The 7,616-nt window shown below is 35.1% G+C and overlaps 1 pseudogene; it reads right to left on the reverse strand.

Annotated features, from left to right (window-relative positions):
• Nucleotides 1-736: 736 nt before the first annotated feature.
• On the reverse strand, nucleotides 737-907 carry LOC111816656 (annotated as a pseudogene).
• Between the last annotated feature and the right edge of the window lie 6,709 nt (nucleotides 908-7,616).

Below are 7,616 nucleotides of genomic sequence, written 5' to 3' on the forward strand. Positions count from 1 at the left end.
TTTAATTGGGCAGGATGAGAAAACATCTACTTGATTTAAAGAATGAGAACAATATGAGGTCAATTCTTCCCTTGGTTATTTTTATTTACAAGTAATTTTAAGTCTTTGCTTTTCTGGAGTTTTCATTGTAAGCTGCAGTGTCTTTTACAGACTCTTCTTGAAAGTGTGTGAACACACGCAGGCAAGTGCGTGCGCGTGCGTGTGTGTGTGTGTGTGTGTGTGTGTGTGTGCGCTCGCATGAGGTAGCCATAACTTGGGGCTCTCTCTATAATCACTTGCCAGTACATTTCTACTATATTTTTCCTTCTTTCAAGTAGAGCAATACTCACCAAACACATTGAGAACAAACCAACAGGATGTCCCATTTAGTTTTCCAACAATATATTTGTTTACGAATTTTCCCAAGTCCACCTTTTCTTGGTTGTTCTAAAGCTCAGCTTCTGTGCCATAGTTTCGGCTGAATTCAGTAGCCATGGAAAAGTAACAGCAAATACCCTTGTGAGAGGCAAGCACTACCTTTGTAAGATTGCCTAAATGGTTTCCCATTTTCTCTCAGGTTTTGCTGCCTCCATCCTTTCCATGGCTCAGTCTATAGACACATTGCAAAATTGATTTCTACCTATGCATTCTTTCTGGTGGTTGATAACATTTTAATACACTTTAAATAAATATTTTTTGACTCTGTGTTACTTATCTTTTCATATCATCAGACAAAATACATTCTGTTTCTTTCTATTGATAAAACCCTACAATCCTGAACAAAGTAAAATATACAGTGTATTGAGAGAAAAGAACTAATAAGAATATCAATTTTCTCAATGTTATGTTGCGAGCAATGTGACTCCAGGGCTAAATCTGATAAGAACAGATACTACACTTGATCTTAGCCAAAAGGCCAAGAAGCGATCGGAGCTAAATTGAATGCCCTATACATCATAAACATTAAAGTTCAATACTAACCTCTTTTATAAGGGAGGTAGCCACATTGCCATCCGTTATACTCCTCACAGAGTGTTTGTTCTCCTCATTATAAGTTACTGCAAGTCTCCAAGGACTAGAATATCTGTGCCTTTGAGCTATATTCTAACAAAATAAGAATGTCTTGCATTTCCTCTTGTCATTGTACAAGCTGCATTGTAAAAATTGCCTCAATTATAGCATCCTTTATGTTATCTTAAGCAGAACTGATGCTGTTTTCATCTTGTAAGAAGGTAAATTGGCTCAGTAAAAGCTTTTGTAACTGCCACCCTGCTGAATTTCCACACACCTGAATCCCCACGTCATTATGATTTCATATAATGATATTGATATTATTTGGTACTTATTCTGGATATTTCCACAGAAAAACCCTTTGAGATATAGTCTACCATCTGTTTAGTACAGGAAAAAGCCATTATTTAGAATTCATTATCACAAAATTAAAACAACAGTGTAGTTCTTCCATTTTGCACTATGATACCACTGTCAGTTTTCATTATTACCTAAGAGAAGCGATTTTTATAGAATAGAATAAATTTGCCACTCAGAATTTGCATTCTCATAGATAATGTGAGAGGCATGCTGTATATGTCTGAGTTTTTAATTTATCTTTCTATTTCTACAAAGATGAAAGATAAATATTTTTAAATTGCCAAGTTCCAAATCCTGAATATATTTGGGAGTTGATGGTACTTTTAGTGAAAAGTCACATTTATCCATAAAAACGGGCAAAAAAGAACATAAAATAATTTCATGTTCTTTCATGATTAAAGGATAGAACTAAGATGAAGTGAGCTAGGTTTCAGTTTTGATCCTACAATTCAATGTATGAACTTGGAAAGTCATAACAAGTCTCCCTTTATAGAGTAAGTAAAATATGTTTACAAGGTTTAAGCTTTTGTCTCATAAACTATGGAAAACTTCAGAACAGCTAGCATAATTGTAGCCACTAAGGTACTTTGCAAAAATGTTTTATTATTCCATTATTTATCATTTTTAGTTTCAGAGAATATATAACTTTTATTCAAATACTTGCATTTGTTCTGTTTATATCATTAACTTTTATCTTTCTTTTATCTTTGGAGATTTCAATTTTGTGCCAGTAATTAAAACCTTTTAAATTGCATTAGAAAATTAAAGTGCTTAAAGTTAGATCGAAGTGCTAAGGTGAGATCAAATTTAGTGTTTAGGAAATAAACCCAAGCTTCAAATCACCTTTCTCCTAGATGTATAATATCGACCTGACATGGCCAGGCAAGTGGCATAAGAACTAGAAAGTGGAACAGTGGAAAAAGTGCAGTAAAAACCATATTACGTGAAGGGTACTTTGTTTGTTAAACAAAGCTAAATGAATGCTAAGTAGAATTTAAATACCTTACAATTTACATACAATTAATGCTATACATAATATAGGTATTTTGGGGCAGTATTTTTTGGAGGGCAGGGTGGTACTGGGGATCCAACTCAGGACCTTGCAATTGCCAGGCAGGTGCCCTAGCCCCTGAGCTATCTCCCTTGCCTGAGGCAGGTTTATAAATACAAATTCTCTTAAAACAGTTTTGCTCTCTAGCTGTGCACACTACATACAGAGTGAATTAGTAATTCAAGGAATTTTAAAATAAATATTTAGAAATATGGGACTTTTTAGTTAAAACGTCAGCATCGAAGCTGGCCAAATAGCTCAGTGGACTAAAGCGCCTACTTAGGCAGAGCGTAGTGGACTGGGTTCAATACCCTGGCCTATGGTGCTGGCCCCACTCCCAAGGCACACTGACACAGCAATTTCATTCTGGGCCTGATGACCACACCTGCAATCCCAGCATGTGGGAGGCTGTAAACAGGAGAATCACTACGAGTCCAATCTAGTAGTGAGACCCTGAACACCCTGTAGATCCTTCCCTAATTAAAAATAAAAAATCCATGCTCTCCTCTCCCACTTATGTAGCACATTTTGTCTACATACATTGAAGATGCAGATTTTCTGCTATTATATTCATCACTTATCCAAACAACCAAATACATGCTACTACAAAAGTTGTTGTTGTTGTTGTTGTTTTAATTTATTCCATTATTTTCTCCAGGGGCCAGGGAGATAGCTCAGTAGAATGGCTCTTGCTTGGTAAGCACAAGGACCTGAGTTCAATCCCCAGTTCTGCGGAAAAAAAAAGAGTTCTCCATTAATTTCTCTATATCATATTCACACATTAATCATCTACTAATGGATCAGATTTTCTGCTTTGCATCTGGAGTTCTTTCATTTATAACTGCAAAATTGATGTTATTTAAAATAAAGGTTCTCAGTGGGTAGTATCAATACTAACCTAGTGAAGTTTCACTAAGGATCAGCGAAAAAATATATTTAAAATTGTAATAAGAGACAGAGAGGTAGATCTTTTACAAAAGGGATGGGGCCTGGGAGATAGCTTAGCAGCTAAAGCACCTACCTGGTAAGCACAAGGTCCTGAGTTCAATCTCTGGTCCAAACATAGGCATAGGAACCAAGAGATGGAGGGAAAGTGTTGGAAGGGGAAGAGAATAGGATAAAGACAGTATTAAGATGTTATGTAGGTACACTCTACATCACTGATCACTTTCCTCTTTGGCCTCAAGGAGATTATGGGGCCAAAGATGAAAGTGATTGATGATGTAGAGTGTGCCTACATAACATCTTAATACTGTCTTTATCCTATTCTCTTCCTCTAAGGAGAGTCACATGGAGAGAAAACATTTCCTCAGGCTTTCACAGAGAGCACATTGGCCAAGCAATGGCTGTGACTCATCCACATGGTTGACACTGACAAAGGTTCTACAATCTGAGGTACGGGATCTCAGGATAAATCCTGAGGGAATTTTACTGACCTTCTCAGACCCAAAAGCTACAACTCTTGTTTCATAGGTCCTGCTTTACCTTGGTCTTAACCATCCAACAGAAAAGTATAAAAACGAAATATATGAAAAAAAGCCATGCTGTTATGTTGAGCTGTGGGGGACTCAGGACAACAATTTCTGACATTGCCAGCTAAGTGGAAGACCCAATACTATTATGGGATACCGGACTCTTTTGGAATATTTGGCTGAGTTTACACACCTATAATATTCAAATAACAGAACTTAACAAAAAAAGGGGATACAGATGAATGTCCATTTTGCATCTGTGTATTCAAAGTGGTTGGGATAGATACATAGTTACATTCTCTTAATGAATAGAAGGATTTGTTCTAATGGTATTTGTAAGTAGGATCTCAGGTCTGCATCTTGTACAGCAATTAACCACTAAGAAGAATGAATGCAGTGTGTTAATTATTGAAACTGTCCTACTGATTTGATTTGAAACTGTCTCATTGCTTTTGTTTATCAATAAAATTATGGCAAAAAAAGAAAAAAAAAAGATGTTATGAAGGGCTGAAGAAATGGCTCAGTGGAATAAGGGCTTCCCTGGCAAGTGCAAGGGCCTGAGTTCAACCCCCAGTTCCAAAAAAAACAAAAAACAAAAAAAAAAAAAAAACAAAAAAAACACACACACACACACACACAAGATGTTATGTAGCTGTATCCATCAGCCATTATGAATGTAATCATGAAATATGGCCAACATTTACTAGGAAGAATAACAATTTAAAGAATTGTTAGTCACAATTCTCATATTCTTTTTTCTTAAAAATTGTGCTGCTTTAAATTACTGGAAGCTTGCTATTGTTTTCTACTGTACAAATGTGTCATTTTAATCAATCATTTTCTAATTTTGAGAAACTTTTTGTAATATTTTACTTTTAAAAAATAATGTTTTGGAACTTGCATGTGTGTAACTTTTATATATTTGTTCTAGTCAAACTAATAATGAATTTCAAACTCTATCCTACAGTAATTAGAATGAATTAAATTCCTACAACATTTTATAAAATTCTCTTAGCCATCGCTCAACATTTCAAATTACTTCCTTCCTTTCTTCCCTCCTCCTGCCTCTCCTTTCCTCTCTTCCTCTTCTCTCTGTTGTGTCTCTGTGTTTCAACCTCTGCCCTCATGTTGGAGCTCAAAACTGGGTTCTTCCACTGAGCTGCACACCAAGCCTTTTATTCATTCATTTATTTATTTTGATACAGAAACCCATCTTTCAGGCTGAGTTGAAACTTGTAATCCTCCTCCCGAAGCTTCCTAGATTGCTGAGATTACAAGCATACACTGCCAAGACCCACCTCAACCTCTTATAATTAGCCTCTAATGCAGAAAAAATATCATTCACATTTTTATACTTTCTTGGCCACTTTAGAAGATACTTGTTTGTAATATTAATATGAAGGCATTTGTTGCATTCTCCATCTTTTGTATTCTTATTATGAGTTCTCTACAATTTAAGAACATTAGCTTTTGGTTTGTTGTCCATGTTATATAATCCAGTTTTCATTTTTTTTTATGTTTAAGCTTTTCAACTTTTCCATGGGTTGTTCTTAAAGATTTAATTTGAATGTGGCTCGTTCTGTTCTTTTTCGTTCTTTTTTTGTGCTCTCTAGTTTCTGAGTTTCTGGCTTGTTTTCAGAAGCTTCATCCTGGTGAGGATGTTTGAAAACATTAGCAGCGTATTCCTGTCTGTTCAACTTTCTGTAACTGTAAAACCAGTTCTCGAAATTCGCACAACACCAGGATTGCACTTTTCCCTTCAGACTTCTACGATGAGCATGGGCGGAAGTTGATGTTCCCCCAGAAACAATCTTCTTCTGATTGGGGTGAAGTATGGCAATGATAATACTGGCTTTGTGAAGAAGGCTTTTGGAAAATCATCATTTTTAAAAGAAAACGCATACATTAAGCATAAAGAGAGATGCACCCCAATGCATATCACAGGAATAGACCTTAAGATGCATTCTTGTGTGCTCCAATCACATGAGGCTGGAAACTTGATAAATAACACATTTGAGAATAATGTATTGTTTTAATCTTTACCCAGTCTTATGTCTTCCCTAGATAAAAATATTATGTGGACTTCTATTTGACAATGTTTTTACTTTTAACATTTCCCTCCACAATATATTAGAACCAGCCTAAAATCTACTTTGTTACCTGTTGCTTTGGAAACAAGCACTTCAGAACCTTTTAACTTAAGTCACTGAGAACATTTATTATTATTTCTCATTTTAAAAGGATTGATAGCACTCAGTGAAGCACTTCTAAGTCAGACTGTTTCTTGTGGTGACATCCACTTAGTGGCCAGCACCAGAACCTTCTGAAGGCTCCGCTGCATTTCTGGTGCCTGGACTGCAATGACTCAAAGAATGGAGGACCTCACAGGTGGGTCTCTTCCATTTATTTGTCTGTCCTTCCATGTCCACCTCACATGCTATCTCCAGCATAGTAGCTTCTGGTTAGTCAGACTTCTTATATGTGAGTGTAGAGTCTTAAGTCAGCAACTACAATAAGTGAGAGTTGGGGGAGGAAAGGGATTTATCTTATTTCTGGAGTATTTATTTAATTTAGTTTCAAACGGCATACTTCTTAGTGTTCAATATTGAAAATCCTTTAGATTTTTGGATGAATATCAAAATATGGCTCAATCCTAACTCTTTGCTAGATTAAATATCCAATTACAGAGTAAGCACTTTTATTTATTTATTTTTTATGTGTTTAGTATAGGGACCACACAGTCTCACTATACAGATCAAACTAGTAGTGATTCTCCTGTTTTCAGCCTCCCAAGTGCTGGGATTAAAGAGTAAGCACTTTAAAAAAGGAAAAAGTAAGACAATAAGAGAAAGAGAAACACAGGCAAAAATCCTTTAATGTTCAAAGTAAGGTAAAACAAGACAGTAATGAAATTGTGGGAAAAATTATAATTGAACGATATTATAAAAACAACCCAACATATATATTAACAAATAAGTTGACTACATGCAATAATAATCACTAAAACTTCAATTGTATCCTATTTGTAATTAATATACTTTAATTTTAATATTATAGGAGTTTGTAATGTAAATATATATTTACTTTTAAATATTTATATTTACATTGTATACTTATAATTTCAATATATAAAATAAATATATACACAAAGAAATTGATACACAAAGAAATGTATGTATATATGTATATATTATCAATTATGTGCCTTTAGAAAACTCTAATCAACAAAATACATTCTTTTGAATTATCTAATAAGAATTCTCTAAATCCAACATTTCAAAAACTGAAAATATTATTAAATGGGCTTCCAATATTTGATTGTCAACTCTGTTACTCTTATAGACCTCAAACTCAGTATAATGGTAGAAACATCTAATTATTAGCTCAGACACAAATTTATAATATTCTTTCATCATTCTCAGTAGATGCTGCTTCAAATTATCTCCAGACTTAGACTACTTCTTATGACTTTCACTCACTCCTCTTTCCTACCTATCATTTCATGTCAAATGGATTAGTGCAAAATTGTGTCTGTCTTCCTCACTCTGTCATTTCCCTTTTGAACTATCTGCCCCTGGATGAGTTCCAACTTGGTAGATCTGGACCCAGTAAGCTGAGACACATTGCTAGAACTAGAACCAAATCTATGGGGGCATCCTCTCTTTCTCTCTTGATTGAGAGAGGGGGCAACAGACAACTGGGGTGAACTAGTATGTCTAGAAGACTACACATACAAAAGGGGA

The sequence above is a fragment of the Octodon degus genome, unplaced genomic scaffold (genome assembly GCF_000260255.1).
Source record: "Octodon degus isolate 3935 unplaced genomic scaffold, OctDeg1.0 scaffold00036, whole genome shotgun sequence".
Taxonomy (NCBI): domain Eukaryota; kingdom Metazoa; phylum Chordata; class Mammalia; order Rodentia; family Octodontidae; genus Octodon; species Octodon degus.